Here is a 25,652-nt window from a genome sequence, read left to right on the forward strand (position 1 = left end):
AAATTGAAATTAAAATTAAAAATTTGAAATTAAAGTTAAAATTTTGAAATTAATTTAAGTTTAAGATTAAAATTTTGAAATTAATTTTTAAGTTTGAAATTAAAATTTTGAAATTAATTTTTTGAGTTAAAATTAAAATTTTGAAATTAATTTTTAAGTTAAAATTTTGAAATTAATTTTTAAGTTTAAAATTAAAATTTTGAAATTAATTTTTAAGTTAAAATTAAAATTTTGAAATTAATTTTTAAGTTTAAAATTTTGAAATTAATTTTTAAGTTAAAATTAAAATTTTGAAATTTTTTTTTTTAAGTTTAAGACTAAAATTTTGAAATTAATTTTTTTAAGTTTAAAATAAAAATTTTGAAATTAATTTTTAAGTTAAAATTAAAATTTTGAAATTAATTTTTTTAAGTTTAAAACTAAAATTTTGAAATTAATTTTTTAAGTTTAAAATTAAAATTTTGAAATTAATTTTTAAGTTTAAAATTAAAATTTTGAAATTAATTTTTAAGTTAAAATTAAAATTTTGAAATTAATTTTTAAGTTTAAAATTAAAATTTTGAAATTAATTTTTAAGTTTAAAATTAAAATTTTGAAATTAATTTTTAAGTTTAAAATTAAAATTTTGAAATTAATTTTTAAGTTAAAATTAAAATTTTGAGATTAATTTTTAAGTTAAAAATTAAAATTTTGAAATTAATTTTTAAGTTTAAAATTAAAATTTTGAAATTAATTTTTAAGTTAAAATTAAAATTTTGAAATTAATTTTTAAGTTTAAAATTAAAATTTTGAAATTAATTTTTAAGTTAAAATTAAAATTTTGAAATTAATTTTTTTAAGTTTAAAATTAAAATTTTGAAATTAATTTTTAAGTTAAAATTAAAATTTTGAAATTAATTTTTAAGTTTAAAATTAAAATTTTAAAATTAATTTTTAAGTTAAAATTAAAATTTTGAAATTAATTTTTTAAGTTTAAATTTAAAATTTTAAAATTAATTTTTAAGTTTGAAGTTGAAATTTTGAAATTAATTTTTAAGTTTAAAATTAAAATTTTGAAATTAATTTTTAAGTTAAAATTTAAATTTTGAAATTAATTTTTAAGTGAAAATTAAAAATTTTAACTTTAAAATTTAAGCCTTATTCATCTCACCCGATCTATATTATCAATCAGGGAATCCTATGATTTTGTGAGATGAAATTGGTTTGATTACCGAGTTTTGGTTTAACTTGTGTTAGATTCAGACTTAGCTTTGGTTTCCACAAATATGCATTCTTCGGATAAACTTCTAAGCTTGGTGAGTCACATGGACATCATTAGAAGTAACCAACCTTTCGAGGTTTTCCGAATAGTCTTATCCACGGAACTTAGTACTAAATCTTGGTCTAACTGGTTAGGATTCGTTTAAGGGTAGCTTCGGTCAGTTCCACTTGGCCAAATGCACCAGATCGAAGCCATATCTTTCTAGACATGCGATGCCCAAGCTTCCCTAACGTACTATCATCCAAAAACTTCACCAGTACCATGAGTCAAGTTAAACTTGGTCTCTTTTTAACTAATCCTAATTACCCTGCCGGGATAGTTTGTTTTGGGTTACCCTGTCGGGTAGGTTAGTTTTGGAGGTGCCAGCTATTCTGGAGCCTCCCCCTGAATTATTGGCCATTAATTTAGATTTTGATTTTAGGTTTGTGTCGATTCTTTTTATAGTTATGGTTAACTTGGTGATAATTTTGTTGATTTTTAAAATGTTTAGATTTTGAATTTGATTTAGGTTTGTATTTTGGATTTTAGTTTGGTTTATTCGATTTTATATAATGTATTTTTTCTTTAGGTATATAATATTGATTAAGTCCTACTTGCGTGGTCAGACACGCTTTCGGAACCCAAGCTAGATTGGTTGATTTATATTGGGTTATTAATGATTTGAAGGTTTTATTTGAATTCGACTTATATCCTAGTCCGATTTTATTATAACATGCTTTTTGATTATTTAGGATTAAGTCTAGATTTTTTGATCTTGTTGTGAATTTTTCTAACATTTCTTTTAAATTGTTAATTTCATTTTTTAGTAATAAATTTTCTTCCTCAAGTGTTAGATCTTGAGTTGGATTTGAATTTATGATTTGTTTCTTGAGGTTTTGATTTTCCTCAAGAAGTGATTTGTTTTTATTTTCTAATTTAGTTAATTTACTATTTAAGCAGGAAATGATTCTAAAAAATTTTTTGTTTAAATTAAAGTATACCTCATTCGGGCCTTCGGAAACGAGTACGGACTCGTGGCTTGTTTCGGGTTCAGACCCGTCTTCATCTTCCGATTCGTTTTCTGTTTCAACTTCGCGGGCCATCAGTGCGAGGTGGCTCTGCTCTTCTTCCTCCGATTCGTCCGAGGAGTCGTCCCACGTTGCTTTGAGTGCCTTCTTTTTGGTTGGCTTTGATTTGTCGAACTTCGTTTTGGGCATTCGTTCTTGTAGTGTCCCTTTTATTGCAGCCGTAGCAAGTGACGTTCTTTTGTTCTGAGGGAGAGCCGATCTTTTGAAGGTCCTTTTCTTTGAAGCTCCTCTTTCTCGTGAACATTTTTCTTACCAAGTTCATCAGGTGTTCTTCGTCTTCAGAATCTTGATCGGAGTCTTCTTCAAATTCAGGCTTGCTTTTCTTGGAGGAACCTGCAAATAAAGCTACACCTTTCTCGGCTCCAGCATTAGTTTGTTCGTGTAATTCTAATTCACAGAAAAGCTCATCCAATTTTAATTTAGAAAGATTCTTAGAAATTTTGTAGGCATCCACTATTGATGCCCACAAACTATTACGTGGAAAGGCGTTTAATGCGTACCTTATCAAGTCTCTATTCTCCATCTGGTGGCCTATCGCATGGAGCCCGTTGAGGATGTCCTTGATCCTCGCATGGAGTTGATTCACTGTTTCTCCTTCCTGCATTTTTATATTAAAAATTTTATTTAAAAGCAGGTCTCGTTTTGTTACCTTAGCGTCGCTTGTTCCTTCGTGCAGCTCGATCAGTTTCCCACAGTTCTTTAGCGTTTTTGTGTGGACCGACTCTGTTTAGCTCTTCTCTTGTTAGTCTGCACTGTAGAGTGTTGATCGCTTTATTTTCTGTTGACGCCTTCTTCAAGTCATTGTCCATTCTTCAGGATCCAGTATATTCCGGAGGTGTCCATGGAATTTTGTAAGGTCTCGTAATGCTCATCCACTGGTCAAAGTCAGTTTTGAGGTAGACCTCCATGCGCTTCTTCCAGTAAGGGAAGTCGTCCCCGTTGAAGAGTAGAGGTCGCACTGTGCTGAATCCTTCTTGTTGGGACATTCTGTGCACAGGTAAATAACAAAAAAATATCCCAAGACTTGGTCTTGGATTAGTAGTGAGGGAAGAAAAACTAAATTCGTGTTGCACTAATTTAAATTGATTAGAGAAATATTAAGTTAACGAAACACCAGTTTTAAAATTAATTAAAAAAAAAAAAATTCACCCCCTGTCTAATTGGTGGTTGCACCAAATCGATGCGCTCTGATACCACTTGTGGGACCGTTAGAGTCGATAGAGGGGGTGAATATCGATTCGAAAAAGACGAGTATAAAGCGGAAAAATAAAATAAACACAGATGTTTTACTTCGTTCGAAGCTGTGACGCTACTCGAAGGCGCGTGGTCCTTGACCACTTTCGTTGAGCAATCACTAACAAGTCGAAATATGATTACAGAATGAGTACAGGAAATGCAAGTGAAAATAAAGCAATACCGACAAGGAAATTAAATAAAAACCAAGTAGCACTTTGTCGGAACTTTGTTGGCGTGAGCGTCGAGCGCAAGACCCAGAGAAGAGTTCTCGACTTAAATTCCATTCCCCAAGCTCCATGGGGCTTCTTTTATATCTTTGTTCGAGCGCTGGATCCCTTCCGGCGCACGGAATGCACAAACCATGATGCTCCACGTGGCGGCGACTGGTGGATAAATTAGCCTTGGCGCCGGATCCCGGGCCGGACCTCCGGCGCCGGATCCTCAGGCGCGCCTGCTGTTTCAGAAAACTCTCTTTTCCTGCAAAACAAAGTTAGTCCGAGGCAAATATGTATCCTGTAAAACAGATGGTTAGCACAGTTAAAGTTCAACAGATGGATAAAAAGAGTATGACTTAGATTCCGTCTTTCCGAGACCGAAATCTAGTCACGATCTCGACTTAGACATCCGAAATGGATCTAAGCCGGATCGACGCATAATGTCCCCTTTCCGGGAACGCGTCCTCACAGTCACTTCCCTCCAGTGACTTACCTCACTTACCTGCCAGACGTCCGGTCAGCCCGTCGACCCGTCTGGACTTCTCGCCAAGCGTCCGGTCAGCCTGTCGACCCGCTTGGACTTCGTGCCAGACATCCGGTCAGCCCGTCGACCTGTCTGGACTTCTCCTGCACACTCGATCAAAGTGTCAGACAACAACAAAACTAACTTAACCTATTTGTCATTCATCAAAACCTGGGTTAAATCGTTAGTGCTAACTGCACCAACAAGTACATCTTATAAGAAGTTCACCAAGGCTCCTGTGGTAGTCATCCGTTCGGTCGCTTGTTGGCGAGAAAAATCCTACTGGTGGGGTACTTCTGGCCTACCTTGCAGGCAGATGCCACCTGGACAGTGTCCACCTGCCTCTCTTGTCAAATGTACCAGAACATACCGCACTGACCGACCGAAGAGCTGAAGGCATCCATCATGTCATGTTCGTTCGACTAGTAGGACGTGGACATTGTAGGACCTTTCCCTATGGTGACCGGTCAGAGAATATTTTTGCTTGTGGCGGTGGATTATTTTTCCAAATGGGTAGAAGTCAAACTGCTCGCCAAGATAACCGAGAAGATGACTATCAAGTTTTTATGGTAAAATATCGTATGTCAGTTCGACGTCCCTCATAAACTAGTCTCCGATAATGAAAGATAATTTTAGGGCGGAGGCTCAGAGAATGGTGTGTCAGCTATAGCATTACATAGGCTTTCACTTCAGTGGCTTACCTACCCCCAAAGCAATGGTCAGATGGAAGTTACCAACAGATAAATTCTCAGATGGCTTAGGGCTCAGGGCTCAACTCGATCACATGGAAGGAAGCTAGGTGGACGAGTTGTCGAGTGTACTATGGTCTTATCACACGACTCCTCTAGAAGCCACTGGCATTAGTCTATTCCACTTGGTGTATGGAGGAGAAATAGTGGTGCTAGTTGAGGTGGGCATAGAGTCTGATCGGGCACGGTTATACGACAAAAATAATCCTAATCGATGGCTTATGGAGTTGGATATGATAGATGAAGTAAGAGATATATACAACTATAGTCTGGCTGATGGTGTATCGGCAGAGGATGAAGTAAAATTATAACAGGCAAGTTATTCCCAGATCATTCCAGGTTGGCAACTTTGTTTGGAAAAGAGTGAAGCTAGTCGACAATGTGACCAAGTTGGAAGCCCCATGGGGAGGACCCTACAAGGTGATACAGAAGCTTAGCTTGGGGTCATACTATCTGCAGGACGAAGACGGAAGGAAGCTCGACCGGCCATGAAACGCGAACCATCTACAGGCCTATTGGGGGAGGGGGGATAATAAGCGCGTGGTAGAATTGATGTAAATTGTAAAACTACCATTTATTTTATGAAGGTAGGAAGATTCAAACAAAGATTTCCCAAGTGTCAAAAACTCTCGGCCTGATCAGGTGAGTTATAAGTGAGCATGCTCTCGCGCCTCAAGAATATTTGCCACGGGGTGCAGACGAGCATGTCCCAGATTCACAAGCAGTTCGACAGTGTTATAAGAGAGTGTAGCTCTCATGCAAAGAGTAAAAGACTTTCAGCCCGATCAGACGAGTTATAAATGAGCACGCCCTCACGCCTTAAGAATATTTGCCACGGGGTGCAGACCGGGCGTGTCAAAGACTCACGAGCCATTTGTCCATGTTATAAGCGAGCGTAGCTCTCGCGCCAAGTGTCAAAGACTCTTGGCCCAATCAGGCTAGTTATAAGATAGCAGACTTTCGTGCCTCAAGAATATTTGCCACGGGTGCAGACCGAGTGTGTCAAAGACTCACGAGTCATTCGACCGTGTTATAATCGAGTGTAGCTCTCACGCCAAATGTCAAAGACTCTCGATCCGATCGGGCGAGTTATAAACGAGCACGCTCTTGTTCCTCAAGAATATTTGCCACGGGTGCAGACTGGGCATGTCCTAGACTCATGAGCCGTTCAACCGTGTTATAAACGAGCATGGCTCTCGCGCCAAGTGTCAAAAACTTTCAGCTCGATCGGGCGAGTTATAAGCGAGCACACTCTCGTGCCTCAAGAATAATTACCACGGGGTGCAGACCAGGCATATCAAAGACTCAGGTGCCTAAGTGAGCTTAGCGCTCATGCTAAGTGTCAAAGACTCACTTGCCGAGCGACCTTGTCATAAGTGAACTTAGCCCTGGCGCACACAAATTAGCCATCTTCATATGAATCAATTAGCTAGTACCAATTGTCAAATCATATCCAACCCAATCCTAGAAAAATTGGCAGTCTACCCAATCTGTTGCTGGAAAATCAAAAGAAACATTACAAGAAAGAAGTGGCTATTAGGAACCAATCGAGTCTCCTTAGAACTTGCTGCAGGAACCAACGCCAAATGCATATACCTTATTGATATCATTTACAACCTTCTAATTAAGTCCACTATATTGTAGCTATCTTGGAGAAACCAAAATCTCAACAGATCCCAACCAAAAGAACAATGAAAAGTCATTTTAAACACAATTTTAACTCGGTCCAGATCCGAAACTATCACAAGAACAGAAACCATTAGAACCTCACTACAACCTATTAAATATGTCCAAAACCTCATACAACTCGAGACTCGAATCGAAATTACCTAAATTCTGTACCACTTCACTATCAAAAGTGTTTAACATCAAATACAAACTCCCAATTCTCAAATCAAATATGTCCAGTAATGTTCCGATTCTGTAGCAATAGGCAAGAACACATCCAATACAAGAAACAATGAAATCATCTAAAGGAAACATCCTTCCTACATCTCAAAATCCAGAACAGAGCAAAGGGAAAAAGAAAGGCTAGATCAAAAGAAGAAATCAAGCACACTTACCCTAAATCAAGGTCAACATCGGATTCGATTCACAAGCAAACAAGATGAACCACACATCCCATATCTACTAGGGGAAATCCACCTACCGGAATAGTTAGGGCACAACTCAAAGAGAGGAGACCGACAATTTCCGTGGTGCTCGCATGAGGAAGAGAGGAGACTGCGAGAGGGGAAGTCGCGTGAGGGACCGAGGAAGAGAATCGTCGGCTGTGGTTTGTTGTGCTCGTGCAAGGAAGAAAGATCGGCTGCTGTGCTGCTCACGTGAGGAAGAGAACCGGTGACGGTGGCTCGAGGAGGAAGAGAACCGGTGAAGGAGGGGAGGCGGTGTCACGAGGGGAGGCTCAGGGGAAGGAGGTCGCGTCACGCAGTGAGGAGGAGGAGGAGGTTTTCGGCGTGGGAAGGAGGATAGGGCACGGGAGAAAATTTTATAACTTAGGTTTTTTTTAAAAAAAATTAAACCCTAGATCCATTCCTCAATCAACTCCACCTCCGGGTATTCCAAACAGGTTTTTCTTGAGCCCATAAGTGCATCCCCTCTAAATACGTCGTACGAGCTCCGATTAATTCCAGAAAAATTTCTAAACAATCCTAAAAATTTTGTTAAGATTTTTCGTCCATTAAACCTTATTATTTAATTATTAATTTGGGTACCGTATTTTACATTCTCCCTCACTAATAAAAATTTAGTTCCTAAATTTACTGCTCAACCCATGGATCCTCATCTAAAGGTAACAAATAAAATTACAGAGACAACCAATCATATTCGCATCCTTCCAAATACTCAAGTATCCACATTACAAAATTACAATCCAAAGTCCAAATGGTCACTCATCCTCCTGACTAAAAGTCTACCCATCAGAGAATATCACCACACATCTCATAATCATACCCACAAGATGTCCTCCGATAACTGTCGATAAAAATATCGAACACTTTGATTTGAGATATAGACTTCAAGACCTTTACTAGATGAACATGTGATCAAGGTCTTGAGTTACTTATGGAGATAATGATAATTGAGTCGACTAACCATTGTCTTGCACTACATTGTACTACGATTGCTCCACCTGAGGTTCAGTACCCTCTAGTGATGAGCAATGCACACAAAGGTAGAAGCACTATTAACAAATAGCTAACCGTCATATGTGTTAAGCATCTAACTCTATACTTTTCCATATTAATGGGGGTCATTTATCTAAATATACCTTCTAGGTTATCCTACCAAACACAAATAACCCAAAGGTCAGAATCTTCATGAAAATAGATTAAGTCAACCTCCTACTGACTGATAAACAACTAGTCAAGTAACAACAGAAGTATATGATAACAATATACCTCATACCTCCTATAGCTTGGAGATTCCTGCTGCTGCCTGATCCCAAGACTCTAAAAGTCACATCGAGAAACTAAATCACGAAAAACTAAAACACAGAAAATAGGCCTCGTAAGCTTGTGGCTCTGATACCAATAATTTGGTATCAGATTAGCTCGATAATTCATAAATCAAAACAAAATCGAAATCCATAAAAATACAAAACCCAACATTTGATTCGAACCTCACTCTGATACGAAAAATTGGTATCAAATTAACTCGAAAATACATAACACGAAAAACAACATAAACATACATCATATACATGATCTGATACCACTTAAATTGGTATCAGATTAACTTGAAAATCCAAAATACGAAAAACCAGCATCGCAAACCCGCTCTGATACTATAAATTAGTATCAGATTAACTCGAAAAAATCGTAAATCAAAACAAGATCGAAATCTCAAAACACAAAACCTAGCATTTGACTCGAACCATGCTCTGATACCACTAATTGGTATCAGATTAACTCGAAAATCCACAATACGAAAAACACCAGGCGTCGTATACTTGCTCTGATACCATAAATTGGTATCAGATCAACTCGAAAATCCAAAATATGAAAAAATAGGCATCACAAACTTGCTCTAATACCACTAATTGGTATCAGATTAAATCGAAAATCCAAAACACGAAATCCAAAACACCGAAAATAAGACTCGTAAACCTATGGCTTTAATACCAAAAATTTGTCATGCCCCAGAGGAGTCCCTGCCAGTCAAAAATCTGGCAACATCTCCCTCGTACCGGTGACAATATGAAACATATATACATACATCACAACATATAAACATAAACAACATACTCATCAGCCTACACGATTGGAACATACATAAAATTGAAACAACATAACCACGCAGTTAATATGCGTAGCCTACCCGGCTGGACATAAATGAATAAAACAACAACGCAGTTAATATTTAGACCACACGGCTGTATCAAAAATACAGTGGAAAAATGAAGAGAAAACCCACAATCCACATCTAAAGTTTACTAGCCAATTAGGCTTACACAACCACAAGATCACGAAAGCAAAACACCATGAATCAAACTCCAAACACAGACCAATTCATACAATACTAAAACCGCTGTATACTAAAAAAAAACCAGTAAAGCGAAAATAAAACCGATATAGCGCAGGACCCAAGACTGGCAGCCGACATCTCCAAGCATCCATGACTCATCTACCTGCTACCTGGCGAAAGAAAAATTATTTTACGGGGTGATGAGTATTGGAACTCAGCAGGTAAGGAAAGATAGTGCATGAACATAACATACAACTAGAAAGTGAGTCAAGAGTATACAGTCTCATAAGGAAATAGAAGATACTAAAATAGAACCATAATAAATGTTCATACCTGAAACCATATCCTAGGCGAGGTATGGAAGGTCAGAAATGGTACTAATCTGCTACTATACTGCTCATAACTACAGAGGTAATAAGCAAGGTATATACAAATTTCCAATGACTACACCAATGTCTAAACATCTACAATGAGAGTATATATCAACAAAAGTAAGCATATCAACATATGTGAACAACAGCAGTATGTAAGCAATAACAGTATATATATAAACAACAGCATAAATAAGTAATAATAGCATATGTAAACAGCAGCAGCTAAAGCAAGTATAATAACAACGTATGCACAGATGGTCACTCCAGCCCACCTCTCTACACCATGACCCCTGTATGGTCGAGAGGTCGGGTCAGTAACAGACTGTACAACACTCCACCTACCACTCCTACAAGTGGCCGAGTGGACAGTTGCATAGTAGCTAACTAGCTACATCTGCGACGGGGGTCCCTGCTTCTCACAACTCCAGCTATCACTACCTATGAGTGACCGAGTGGAAGCACGACAGGACAAGCAGCATCAACTCCAGCTATCACTCTCTCAAGTGGTCGAGGATGCGACCCTTGTCAACGACTCTCTCGACCGCAAGAGAGAATTGGTCGTTGACATGCATGCTATGATATGGTGCACCAAATGCAACAGTCATCATACAAATATAAGAAGAAATTAGGTATGCTACATGAAGCCAGCATGCTCAATACGGTACATAAACAAACAACAGTCATCATACCAATATAAGTAAAATTAGGTATGCTACATGAAGCCAGCATGCTCAACATAATACGTAAATAAACAACAGTCAAAACATACAAACATGGTATCTAGTATCTACTACTTATCATGGACAACAACAAGAGACTGTATAAATATGGAAACGAGTTTCTTAAAGATTGAGTGGAAGTATCAAGCGCAGGAAAAATAAGAGTGAAGTCAAGGTAAAACAATCCTTATAGCAAAAATAGCTCATGCACCAAATTCAAAGGACTAAAGAGTCAAAGTAAGAAGTACCCGCCTCTAATGTGTAGTTTGAACCAAATCATGCCCCGTTACGTCAACTGTCCAGCACACACAAATTAGCCATCTTCATATGAATCAAATAGTTAGTACCAATTGTCAAATCATATCCAACCCAATCCTAGAACAATTGGCAGTCTACCCAATCTGTTGCTGGAAAATCAAAAGAAACATTACAAGAAAGAAGTGCCTAACAGGAACCAATCGAGTCTCCTTAGAACTTGCTGCAGGAACCAACGCCAAATGCATAGACCTTATTGATATCATTTGCAACCTTCTAATTAAGTCCACTATATTGTAGCTAGCTTGGAGAAACAAAATCTCAATAGATCCCAACCAAAAGCACAATGAAAAGCCATTTTAAACATAATTTTAACTCGGTCCAGATCCGAAACTATCACAAGAACAGAAACCATTAGAACCTCACTACAACCTATTAAATATGTCCAAAACCTCATACAACTCGAGACTCGAATCGAAATTACCTAAATTCTGTACCAGTTCACTATCAAAAGAGTTTAACATCAAATACAGACTCCCAATTCTCAAATCAATTATGTCCAGTAATGTTCCGATTCTGTAGCAATAGGCAAGAACACATCCAATACAAGAAACAATGAAATCATCTAAATGAAACATCCTTCCTACATCTCAAAATCTGGAACAGAGCAAAGGGAAAAAGAAAGGCTAGGATTCGACTCACAAGCAAACAAGATGAACCACACATCCCATATCTACTAGGGGAAATCCACCTATCGGAACAGTTAGGGCATAGCTCAAAGAGAGGAGACCGATGATTGTCGTGGTGCTCGCATGAGGAAGAGAGGAGACCGGGAGAGGGGAAGTCGCGTGAGGGCCCGAGGAAGAGAATCACCGGCTGTGGTTTGTTGTGCTCGTGCAAGGAAGAAAGATCGACTGAGGAGGAGGTGTCGCGAGGTGAGAAAGAGAACCGGCGAAGGAGGGGAGGCGGTGTCGCGAGGTGAGGCTCGGGTGAAGGAGGTCGCGTCGCGCAGTGAGGAGGAGGAGGAGGTTTTTGGCGTGGGAAGGAGGAGAGGGCACGGGAGAAAATCTTATAACTTAGGTTTTTTTTTTAAAAAATTAAACCTAGATCCATTCCTTAATCAACTCCCACCTCCGGGTATTCCAAACAGGTTTTTCTCGAGCCCATAAGTGCATCCCCTCTAAATACGTCGTACGAGCTCCGACTAATTCTAGAAAAATTTCTAAAAATTCCTAAAAATTTTGTTAAGATTTTTCGTCCATTAAACCTTATTATTTAATTATTAATTTGGGCACCATATTTTATAGAGAGAGAGATGATCGTCGTCCTTTAGTTGTTAGGGTTCCATCGATGCCATAGTTAAATAGGTGAAGAGCATGGTCAGTGAAATTATTGTTGAAAGTGTCAAAGTGGAGATAATTTACTCTGAAAGATTCCAACCGGCCAAGTTCCTTCTCTTGGTATATGTTGAAAGCAGCCCAGGATGCCTCTAACTAAGCTTTTAGTGAAGCCAGCTTGACATCTTTCTCATCCAGTTGGATCTTGCTCGCTGCTTGCTTTGCTGTTCGACTATCCCTCTCGACCGTCAGAGTAGCTTACTGTTGGTTGGTCCTAGGAAGATCGTACCGACTCCACTGTACAAAAATTTATACAAGTGTCGAACCTTTTCTAAATAACCTATTGTGTTCTTTAGAAATTAAATTAGGAATCGCAAATGGAACTTAACATTATTGATTCCAAATTTAACTTATCTGTTCTTAATGGTTTAGATTTGGATCGCAAATGATGCTTAACATTATTGATCCAAATCCACATATGTTATAAATTCAATTAAATATTAATTTCTAAAATTAGCTTCTAGGACTGTATGGCGAGACACTAGTCCTTCTTGGGTATGGGATCATCCACCACCGTCTAGACAAAGCCATTTAAGGAAATCTAATATTTAATTTCCTTATATAACTCTAGGTTTAACCAAAAGGAACAATCGAATCACAAATTTGAAAAACAAAAAAAACACAAACTCGAATCTCAAATTCGAAACTCTAGAATCATATGCCTCTTGTGTTTGGAATTCATACAAAGAAAAAAACTTGCATGATGCGGAAAATAATTACTAGTTATACATTGCTTTGTATGCAACGACCTCTTGATCTTCTACCGTATTCCTCTTCTTATCTCGGATGTTGTGTGGGCAACGATCTACCGAGATGAGAACCACCCAAACCCTTCTTCTTCCTCACCAAGTTTCGGCCACCAAGACTCCTCCAAGGATGTAGAGGTTCAACCACCACCACCAAGCTCCAAGGGATGCAAGAAACAAAGCCTCCTTTCTCTCCTTCTTCTCCTAACTAGAACCGGCCACCAATAAGTGCTCCAAGAGAGGGATGAAAACCAGCCACTAAGGAAGAAGAGAAGAGGAGAAGAAGAAGCTCTAGGGCCGACCACCACCAAGGAAGAGAGGGAGGAAAATAGAATAGAGTTGTTAGCCATGAAGGCACCCCTACCCCCTCTTTTATAATCCTTGGTCTTGGCAAATAAGGAAAATTTAAATAAAAACTTCCTTATTACTTTGCCATGAAAAGGAAAATTTAATTAATTAAAACCAATTTCCTTTTCTTAAATCAAGTGGTCGGCCACCTCATAGCTCTTAAGCAAGGAAAGTTTTAACACAAAATTAAAACTTCCTAATTTGTTTCCGGAAATTTTAAAATAAAAATTTCTCTAATAATTTTTCCCTTCATGGTTGGTTATAAAAGGAATTTTATAAATTAAAATTTCTCTATTAAAACATGTGGATGATTCCCAAAAAGGAAAGTTATCTTTAAAATTAAAATCTCCTTACAATCTATAAATAAGGAAAGATATCAAATCTTTTCTTAATCTTTTGTAGAAACTTATAAAAGGAAATATTTAATTTTATCTCTCTTTTTAAATCATGAACATGGTTACAAAAAAGAAAAGTTTTATCAAAATTTAAATCTTCCTTTCAATTTACAAATAAGGAAAGGTATCAAATCTTTTCTTAATCTTTTGTAGAAAGCTATAAAAGGAAAGATTTAAATTTTAAACTCTCTTTTAAAACCATGGAATCCACATAAAAAAAATTTTAAAAATAAAATCCTTTTAATTTTATTGTGGCCAGCCACCTAAGCTTGGACTCAATCTAGGGCCAGCCACCACTTGGTTCATCCAAGGATTAACTTGGTCGCCCCTTGCTTGGGCTCCAAGCAAGGCTTGGCCGGCCACCTTAGGATGGGTATAAAGGTGGGTATAGGTGGGTATAATATTTTATAAATAAGAGGTTACGATAGGGACCGAGAGGAGGAATTGGTTTTGATCTTCCGATGAAATTAAGTTTCCCATGTTCGCCCCGAACACCCAACTTAATTTCACTAATAATAATTCATACCACTAAAGAATTATTATTGAACTACCGCACCAATCTCAAATTACATTTTGGGCTCCTGCTTATTATGAATGTGTTAGTCTCCCTGTGTTTAAGATGTCGGATGCACACTAATTAATTGAGTTACTGACAACTCATTTTAATTAATGTCCTAGTCCAAGAGTAGTACCACTCAACCTTATCGTCATGTCGGACTAATTCCACCTGCAGGGTTTAACATGACAATCCTTATGAGCTCCTCTTGGGGACATTATCAATCTAGATTACTAGGACACAGTTTTCTTCTATAATCAACAACACACACTATAAGTAATATCATTTCCCAACTTATCAGGCCTATTGATTTATCGAGCTAAATCTCACCCTTTGATAAATCAAAGAAATAAATACTAAATATATGTGCTTGTTATTATATTAGAATTAAGAGCACACACTTTCATAATAACTAAGGTCTTGTTCTTTTATTAAATTAGTATAAAAAGAACTTATCTTAAATGGTCCTACTCAATACACTCAGAGTGTATTAGTGTAATTTATCAGTCAAGATAAACTAATATCTAATTACACTATGACTATTCTAATGGTTTGTTTCTTTCCATCTCAGTCGTGAGCTACTGTTTATAATTTATAAGGAACCGATAACATGATCTTCTGTGTATGACACCACACACCATATTATCTACAATATAAATTAATTGAACATCTACACTTAGCATATAAATGTAGTCATTTGACCAATGTGATTCTTATTTCTGAGTAAATGTTTATACAAAAAGCTAGGCTTTTAGTATAAAAGACTATGTTGCCATATATCCTGCCATACATCTGATTCCCAACCCTTCAACATGCCCATCAAAAAGATCTCCAGGTTATCACCTTATACAATCTAGGCGATAACAACTTCTCCTTGTTATACGATGTGTCGTATTAGGTGGTACTTGTGCTCTATTGTGTTTACTTGCCATGGACTTATTGTTTCTTCGAGTTTGCTACTGCACCACTATTATTACAATAAATTGTAGTAATTTTGGGCAAACCAGAAATCATGTCTGAGTTCATCATGAAGTTTCTGAGTCAAATAACTTCTATGGCTGCCTCAGAGGCTGTCACATACTCAGCTTCTATGGTGGAGTCCGAAAAGCAACTATGCTTAATACTCCTCCATTGTTATGACTTTACCTCCTAAAGTAAACACAAAACCCCGAGGTCGACTTACTATTGCCCCTATCTGATTGGAAGTTAAAATTCGTGTAACCCACAGGGATCAAATTATTTACCTTGTAAACTAGCATATAATCTCTAGTCCCTCTAAGGTACTTTAATATATGCTTTACGGCAGTCTAGTGTCCCGGTCTTGGATTACTTCGATATCTGCTAACTATGCCCTGGGCAGAATAGATATCCATACATTAGACTTCCGATAGCTGAAGCATAAGGAACTTCCTTCATGTTCTCTATCTATTTTGATGTCTTCGGAGACATCTCTTTAGATAAAGATTCTCCATGCCCAAAAGGTAGAAAAACCTTTCATGGAGTCTTGCATGCTAAAACAAGCTAGGATAGTATGAAGCTCGGGATAAGCATAACATTCTTTTCTTGTGATCCCTTTGATCCCGAGAATATGTGCGCATTCTCCCAAGTCCTTCATATCGAATTTCTTGGACAACCATACCCTTACTACAGATAACACTTTGATATTGTTTCCAACTACCAAAAATGTCATCTACGTATAGTACAAGAAATACCACCACGTTTCCATCACACTTCTTGTATACGCAAGATTTATCTGATCACTGAATAAATCCATAGGTCTGGATTGCTTCAGTAAACCGGATGTTCCAAGACCTTGAAGCTTTGCTTGGGTCCATAAATAGACCAATTGAGCTTACATACTAGATGCTCTTTGCCTTTTTCAATGAACCCCTCTGGTTGCTTTATATGGATGCTTTCTTCAAGACTTCTAGTAAGGAAAGTTGTCTTGACATCCATTTGCCAAATCTCATAATCCATATGAGCAACAATAGATAAGAGTATCTGGATAGACTTAAGCATGACTACCGATGAAAAGGTTTTCTCATAATCGATACCCTTTTCCAACAATCCTTGCTTTGAAAGTTTTCACCTTCCCGTCTGTCCTTCTTTTTCTATTGTAGACCAAATGACTTTTACACCATTTGGTGATTCTACAAGCTCCCAGACTTTATTAGAATACACATATTCTAATTCAGTATTCATTGCTCTTTGCCAAGATGCTGCATCTTTATCTTGGAGTGCTTTATCATATGTCCGGGGATCAGGTTCATGTTCACCAGGGATCAAGTCCAAAGACTCTCCCAAAACATTAATCTTTCAGGTTGTCTAACAACTCTCCCACTACGACGAGGTACTTTGTGCAATTATATATCATTTGTGATACGTGTTACAGTTTCTTGTGATATTTCATCTTGTACAGTTGGTACTAGATTAGACGTGTCCTTTATTATTTCCTTAAGAACAAATTTACTTATAGGCTTGTGGTTCATTACATAGTCATCTTCTAAAAATCGGGCATTGGTGCTTACAATGACCTTCTGATTTTTAAGGACTATAAACCTCCTTTCATTTCTCTAGGATAACTCACAAATAAGTGAACTCCTGTCCAACTTCTCAGTGTCTCTCTTCAGCACATGTGCTGGACTACCCCAAATCCGAATATGCTTCAGACTAGGCTTACGCCTATTCTACAATTCTATGGGAGTAGAGGGTTTTGACTTTAGAAGGTACTATGTTCACTTCCATTTCCAGAATATATCCTCAAAACGAATTTATTAATTCTAAATAACTCATCATTGATCTAACTATTTCCATAAGAGTCCTATTCCTTCGATCTACTACACCATTCTGTTAGGGTGTACCAGGTGCAGTCAGTTGGGATTGAATCCCAACTTTTGATAAGTGACTCCTAAACTCTCCTAAGAGGTCCTTGCCACTATGATCTCACCGTAGTGTCTTGATAATTTTACCTTGACGTTTCTCCACATTAGCCTTGTACTCTTTGAACTTATCAAAGCACTTAGACTTGCGGTGCATCAAGTAAATTTACCCGTATCTCGAATAGTCATCTATAAAAGAGACGAAATATTCGAAACCACCTCTTGTCTGGATATTCATAGGTCCTTACAAATTAGAATGAACCAATTCCAACACATCTTTAGTTATATACCCCTTAGACTTAAAAGGCCTCTTAGTCATTTTTCCTTCCAAGTAAGACTCGGAGGTTGGAAAGTTTTCCACCACTAATGAACCCAAAGGTTCATTGGCTATTATCCTTTGAATCCTACTCAAGTCAATATGACCTAGCCTTATATGCCAAAGATATGATTGATTCATTTCCAAAGGTTGCTTTCTCTTAGAGTTAGAAGATGTGTTATTAATTTCCATTTGTTGCATCGTGGGAGTTATTGGATTATAAATTGTCAACCAACGTACCAGAACAGATAACTTCTTATTATTCTTGATAACAACTTTGTTATCAAAAGAGACAGAATATTAAGTTCTTTGATAGTTTAGAAATTGAAATCAAATTCTTTCTAAACTTGGTACGTAAAGACAATTTCTCAAAATTCATATTTTATTCCTACCAGAGGATAAACATCTCCCACTACAACAGCTGCTACTTTTGTAGCAGTGCTTATGTAGACAGTATTTTCCCTTTCATATAGTTGTCGAGTTTCCTGGAACCCTGCAATGAATTACAGACATGATCAGTGGCTCCTCGTATCTACACACCAGGTACCGGTAGATAATACCACTAAACATGTTTCAACAATTAATGAATAAAATACACCTATATTATTCTTATTTCTGAGAGGACAAACCATCTTAATGTCCACATCTTATTTCCAATCATTATAATTTGGACAACTAAATCTATTCTATAGTATAACAACTAGGGGATTGACAAACATTTGAAATCTTAAGAATCACAAAAATATTTGATCAAGACCAACACCTTAAAATCCCCGTAAATTTTGTATGCCACGATAGTGTGGACGTATACAAAATCAAAGAAGAGATTTTATCCATTAATTTTATTATCTCGTCAACCTAACTTTATGACAAATAAAATTAATAGTTGGTCTATCTCTGATCAAATATTTGGTCAAAACTTTGAATTTAAAATAATATTGATTCCTCAAAACAATATCATTTAAATTCACCAACACCTCAAACACCGTGAATTTTGCATGCCACGATAGTGTGGACGTATACAAACTCAAACATTTGTAAGAGGAGGGTTTTACCCATTAATAACCTTGTCAACCTATCTTTATGACAAATAAAATTATCTCAAACACCGTGAATTTTGTATGCCACGATAGTGTGGATGGATACAAATCCAAACATTTGTAAGAGGGGTTTTTACCCATTAATTTTATTATCTTGTCAACTTGACAAATAAAATTACCTCAAACATCGTGAATTTTGTATGCCACGATAGTGTGGACGTATACAAAATCTCAACATTTGTAAGAGAGGGTTTTAATTTTATTATCTTGTCAATTTATCTTTATGACAAATTAATAGTTGGTTTTCCTTCGATCACACAAATAATAGCAGTGACTCTGATGGGGAGGATACTATTAAATGCGCCTAAGTGTATACAATTACTTGATACTAAGTCCATTAAATAAGATTGTGCCCCTTCCGATGGGGAAGATCACACGCTCCTAATTAATTTCCTATAATCATCCAAAATGGAAGTTTGATCTAGTGATCCGCAAACAAACTCATCCGATATGGAGGAAGGCACTCAGAGCCAATGCGCAAGTTTATTTGCATCACTTACAAACCAGTAATGGAGACCGTAAAATTTATTTAAAAAATTCCTCTCCCACTTAGTTATTTAAGGTGAGGAATTTTAACCTAGCAAGCACACATCACATACATCACAGTAAATAAAAATAATAAATATGGAAATTAATTTTCCAACTATTATGGCTTTTTCCATCACTGTCCTTCGCGTGCTGTCAGCCCTAGGGTTCATGCTGTCAGGCCCATCGAGCTTCCTTTTCCGATGCACTTCTGGTCCTCCAATAGTACCACGCCTCGCAAGGATACGATCCGCGATAAAAATAGAATTTTATATATATCGATCCTATATTCCATAAAGGAATGTACATATAATCTAGATCGAAACAAAAAGTAAAATCTTAATAACTAATACAGCTCTTGTTGTATTTAATATTACAATCATGCACACACAATAAAATGCCCTTGACATGTCTAAAGGTCCAATCACACACAATATCTGTAAGCCGTCCTTTAGTTGCTAGGGTTCCATCGATGCCGTAGTTAAATAGGTGAAGAGCATGGTTAGTGAACTTATTGTTGAAAATGTCAAAGCGGAGATAATTTACTCTGAAAGATTCCAATCGGCCAAGTTCCTTCTCTTGGTATATGTTGAAAGCAGCCCAGGATGCCTCTAACTAAGCTTTTAGTGAAGCCACCTTGACATCTTTCTCATCCAGCTGGATCTTGCTCGCTGCTTGCTTTGCTGTTCGACTATCCCTCTCGACCGTCAGAGTAGCTTATTGTTGGTTGGTCCTAGGAAGATCGTACCGACTCCACTGTACAAAAATTTATACAAGCGTCGAACCTTTTCTAAACAACCTATTGTGTTCTTTAGAAATTAAATTAGGAATCGCAAATGGAACTTAACATTATTAATTCCAAATTTAACTTATCTGTTCTTAATGGTTTAGATTTGGATCGCAAATAATGCTTAATATTATTGATCCAAATCCACATATGTTATAAATTCAATTAAATACTAATTTCCAAAATTAGCTTCTAGAACTGCATGGCGAGACACTAGTCCTTCTTGGGTATGAGATCATCCACCACCGTCTGGATAAAGCCTTTTAAGGAAATCTAATATTTAATTTCCTTATATAACTCTAGGTTTAACCAAAAGGAACAATCGAATCACAAATTTGAAAAACAAAAAAAAGCACAAACTTGAATCTCAAATTCGAAACTCTAGAATCATATGCCTCTTGTGTTTGGAATTCATACAAAGAAAAAAACTAGCATGATGCGAAAAATAATTACTAGTTATACATTGCTTTGTATGCAACGACCTCTTGATCTTCTACCGTATTCCTCTTCTTATCTCGGATGTTGTGTGGGCAATGATCTACCGAGATGAGAACCACCCAAGCCCTTCTTCTTCCTCACCAAGTTTCAGCCACTAAGACTCCTCCAAGGATGTAGAGGTTCGGCCACCACCACTAAGCTCCAAGGGATGCAAGAAACAAAGCTTCATTTCTCTCCTTCTTCTCCTAGCTAGAACCGGCCACCAACAAGTGCTCCAAGAGAGGGATGAAAATTGGCCACTAAGGAAGAAGAGAAGAGGAGAAGATGAAGCTCTAGGGTCGACCACCACCAAGGAAGAGAGGGAGGAAAATAGAATAGAGTTGTTAGTCATGAAGGCACCCCTACCCTCTATTTTATAATCCTTGGTCTTGGCAAATAAGGAAAATTTAAATAAAAACTTCCTTATTACTTTGCCATGAAAAGGAAAATTTAATTAATTAAAACCAATTTCTTTTTCTTAAATCAAGTGGTCGGCCACCTCATAGCTCCTAAGCAAGGAAAGTTTTAACACAAAATTAAAACTTCCTAATTTGTTTTCGGAAATTCTAATATAAAAATTTCTCTAATAATTTTTCCCTTCATGATTGGTTATAAAAGGAATTTTATAAATTAAAATTTCTCTATTAAAACATGTGAATGATTTCCAAAAAGGAAAGTTATCTTTAAAATTAAAATCTCCTTACAATCTACAAATAAGGAAAGATATCAAATCTTTTCTTAATCTTTTGTAGAAACTTATAAAAGGAAATATTTAATTTTAAACTCTCTTTTTAAATCATGAACATGGTTACAAAAATGAAAGTTTTATCAAAATTTAAATCTTCCTTTCAATTTACAAATAAGGAAAGATATCAAATCTTTTCTTAATCTTTTGTAAAAAACTATAAAAGGAAAGATTTAAATTTTAAACTCTCTTTTAAAATCATGGAATCCACATAAGAAAAATTTTAAAAATAAAATCCTTTTAATTTTATTGTGGTCGGCCACCTAAGCTTGGACTCAAGTTAGGGCCGATCACCACTTGGTTCATCTAAGGATTAACTTGGTCAGCCCCTTGCTTGGGCTCCAAGCAAGGCTTGGCCGGCCATCTTAGGATGGGTATAAAGGTGGGTATAATATTTTATAAATAAGATGTTACGATAGGGACCGAGAGGAGAAATTGGTTTTGGTCTTCCGATGAAATTAAGCTTCCCATGTTCGCCTCGAACACCGAACTTAATTTCACCAATAATAATTCATACCACTAAAGAATTATTATTGAACTATCGCACCAATCCCAAATTACATTTTGGACTCCTTCTTATTATGAGTGTGTTAGTCTCCCTGTGTTTATGATGTCGGATGTCCACTAATTAATTGAGTTACTGACAACTCATTTTAATTAATGTTTTAGTCCAAGAGTAGTACCACTCAACCTTATCATCATGTCGGACTAAATCCACCTGCAGAGTTTAACATGACAATCCTTATGAGCTCCTCTTGGGGACATTATCAACCTAGATTACAAGGACACAGTTTCCTTCTATAATCAACAACACACACTATAAGTAATATCATTTCCCAACTTATCGGGCCTATTGATTTATCGAGCTAAATCTCACCCTTTGATAAGTCAAAGAAATAAATACTAAATATATGTGCTTGTTATTATATTAGGATTAAGAGCACACACTTTTATAATAACTAAGGTCTTGTTCTTTTATTAAATCAGTATAAAAAGAACTTACCTTAAATGGTCCTGCTCAATACACTCAGAGTGTACTAGTGTAATTTATTAGTCAAGATAAACTAATACCTAATTACACTATGACTATTCTAATGGTTTGTTTCTTTCCATCTCAGTCGTGAGCTACTGTTTATAATTTATAAGGAACTAATAACATGATCTTCTGTGTGTGACACCACACACCATGTTATCTATAATATAAATTAATTGAACATCTACACTTAGCATATAAATGTAGTCATTTGACCAATGTGATTCTTATTTCTAAGTAAATATTTATACAAAAAGCTAGACTTTTAGTATACACTCTAACACTTCTGTCTCTTTGAGATTTGGGGCCAAGACCCGAGCCTCCTTGTTTTTGATGTCAATATCTTTGATGGCTTGGAGTTTCTTAGTATTGACAGAGTTTATCTTAGACTCAAAAGTATGACCCTGCTTGGTAAGCCGATCAAGTTGGAGGGTTTGCTCGTGATTTTTGTTCTTCTCCACATTGAGCGTCCGTTCGGACCCAGTAGTTACACAGAACTCCGTTCCAAGTCTGCCTTCAGTTGGGCCACCTCCATAGTCAATTGCTCAAGGTGGGATCGGGAGGTTTCTAATTGTCCGCCCGGAGCGCATAGTTGCTGGAGCTCGTGCTCCAAGAATGCTAGCCTCTGGCACATGACCAAACTCTTCACCCAGAACTGTATGAAAAAAGAGCTAATTAGAGTCAATCAGGAGATGCAAATAAGAGACTTAGTTAAAAATACACCCAAGTGGGCTTCTAAGTAAAGCCGTCCACGAGCTCTCCAGGTGGAATAATCGATGTGAGAGCCCTAATATCTACCTAGACTTGAGCTAGTGGGCTTTGCATCTTAATTTGGTGCTCGGGAGAGCTCGGCTCGGCGTTATCAGGGTGACACCACTCGTCGGTCGACAAGTGAATCATGGCCGATATGTGTTTGTGGCCACTCAGATATGATGGCTCTGATGTGGCTGGACCCTTAGACTTAGACATCGAGGAGGAGTGGATTGTGGACACTTGGACAGCTAGGATGACCAGTCGAGGTGGAATGTAAGCGACTAGCGGTGCATATATTGTCCCGACCAGTAGCGCATACAGCGAGGGTATCTCATCGGAGGATGGAGGAGTGGGCACGACAGTTTCCCTCTCCAGGAAGGTAGAAGATGAGGTTTCGCTCCGCTTTGAAGAGCGACGAGAGGTGTAGGTGCAGAGGCCTGCCTAGCAGAGGTTGTCGAGCGATAAGAAGCTTCCCCTCGATGGATCTTGTGGTGTTAGATTAATGACTCACCTGAGGTGGCTGACTCCCAATGCACCACGATTGGTACCATGGATTGCCACTTGGGGAGCAATTCTCCTGTTCTGGTCGCAGCGTCTCAAGCCGCCACCCAACTTCCTCCTGCTTCGCCGATCGGGTCATCGGAATGCTCGACCGATAATAAGCTGCGACTCTCTAACTTGGCGATGGCCCTAGCGTTGATCTCCACATCGGCAAGCCTACTCTTGCCTCTCAGCCATGCTCTCAACATGATTTGTGTTGCAAAAAGTAAGAAAAATCAGTTAGATTCAAAGGTGAGTGGCAAAAAAAACACTTACCTAAGGGGATAGGCAGCCACGTTCAGATTGGGCCTAGCCCGAACACATATAAAACTCCCTCCAACAACAGTCGGTGTATGTGGCACTTCTGATCGGCTAGACTCGAGGCTGCTTGGAGGTAGTTCGGCTTGCTGCGATACCTATCGAGTGGGGGAGGCTTCACTAACTCTATCTGCCAGCTAGTCGGATAATCGAGCTAGTCAGGAAGACGGACGAAGAAATAATGCTCCCTCTAATGCTTATTAGAGGAAGATATTTTATCAAAATAGGTTGCGCCCACTTAGGCTTGGAATAGAAAGGTTTCTACCTCGAACAGCTTGGGATAATAGAAGTAGTGGAACACACGGGGTACTAAGGGAATTTCGTACAGACGGAATAACATGACCACCTCACACAATAAACTAAAAGAATTGGGCAATAATTGATGCAAGGAGATATGGAAATATTTGTAAACTTCTGAGAAAAAGGGGTGAATGGGAAAGCGAAGGCCGACGTAAAATTGGTCCTTAAAAAGGGGGGGGGGGGGGGGGGGAAACTATCATGTGACAGCTGAGGGCAATCGTAAGCAGAAGGGATGACAATTTGATAATTAGCAGGGAAGCGATAGGTGAGCTTCATTTGGTCAACTTCATCCCCATTAAATTTAGAGGCGGTGGAAGTGTATTAGATCCCAGGGACAGTAGGAGGAGGATGAGGAGATTCGGCCATGAGGTACAGAGAGGGAGGAAAAACCAAGAATCAAAGAAAGAAAGGAGGGGAGGCTTACTGCAAAGAGAATTGTCGACGAAGAAGAAGAGAAGATGACAATGAGTGCAAGGAAGATGATGAGGGGAAGAGAAAGAGTCGGGGCTTAAAAACCTAGGGAGCGGTCATTCTGAGCCGTTCGATCAAGGGCTTTAGAAAATGGGAGTTCATTGTGATTGTTGAATTCAAAAAACAACAATCACATCAATTCCAAACAGTCGTCTGTCACATCACGCATGTGGCAGTATGTAGAGGTGCCACGTGACATTCTATTACAGGTGACATTAATGATAAGGCAGAAAGCATGATTACAGGGCATGACTGAGCATGCTCTGCATTAATAGATGAAGATTTGAATGATTCTCAAGAAATTACGATGACATTAGCGACAATTATAAAGCACTACAGTCGAAAGTAGGGCTCAGCAAAAAGTTAGGAAATTGGCTAAGTGTCGCATACGACAGAGCTGAACGACAGCTATAAAACCATATGTCTTCACCATCAACGGCTGAATGGTGGCTATAAACCCATAGGTCTTCGCAATCAAAAGTCGAACGAAGGCTATAAATGTTGGATTGTATATTGAAAGCCTAAGCTTTGTAAACATTTATTATGAATAAAGAATCACATTTGGTCTAATTGTCTACATTTGTTTGTAGTTGTTCATTTAATTTATATTGTAGATAACATAGTATGTGGTGTCACATACAGAAGATGATGTTATCAGTACCTTATAAATTATAAACAGTAGCTCACGACCAAAATGGAAAAGGAACAAACCATTAGAAGGTCGTAGTGTAATTAGGTATTAGTTTATCTTGACTATATAATTACACTAGTACACTCAGAGTGTATTGAGTAGGACCATTTGAGGTCGTTTCTTTTATACTGATTTTATAAAGGAACAAAGACCTCAGTTATTATGGAAGTGTGTGCTTTTAATCCTAATATAATAACAAGCACATATATTTGATATTTATTTCTTTAATTTATCAATGGGTGATATTTAGTTCGTTGAATCAATAAACCCGATAAGTTGGGAAATGGTATCACTTATAGTGTATGTTGTTGATTATAGAAGGAAACTGTGTCCTAGAGATACTAGGTTGATAATGTCCTCAAGAGGAGCTCATAAAGATTGTCATGTTAAACCCTACAGGTGGACTTAGTCC

The sequence above is a fragment of the Zingiber officinale genome, chromosome 8A, assembly GCF_018446385.1.
Source record: "Zingiber officinale cultivar Zhangliang chromosome 8A, Zo_v1.1, whole genome shotgun sequence".
Taxonomy (NCBI): Eukaryota; Viridiplantae; Streptophyta; class Magnoliopsida; order Zingiberales; family Zingiberaceae; genus Zingiber; species Zingiber officinale.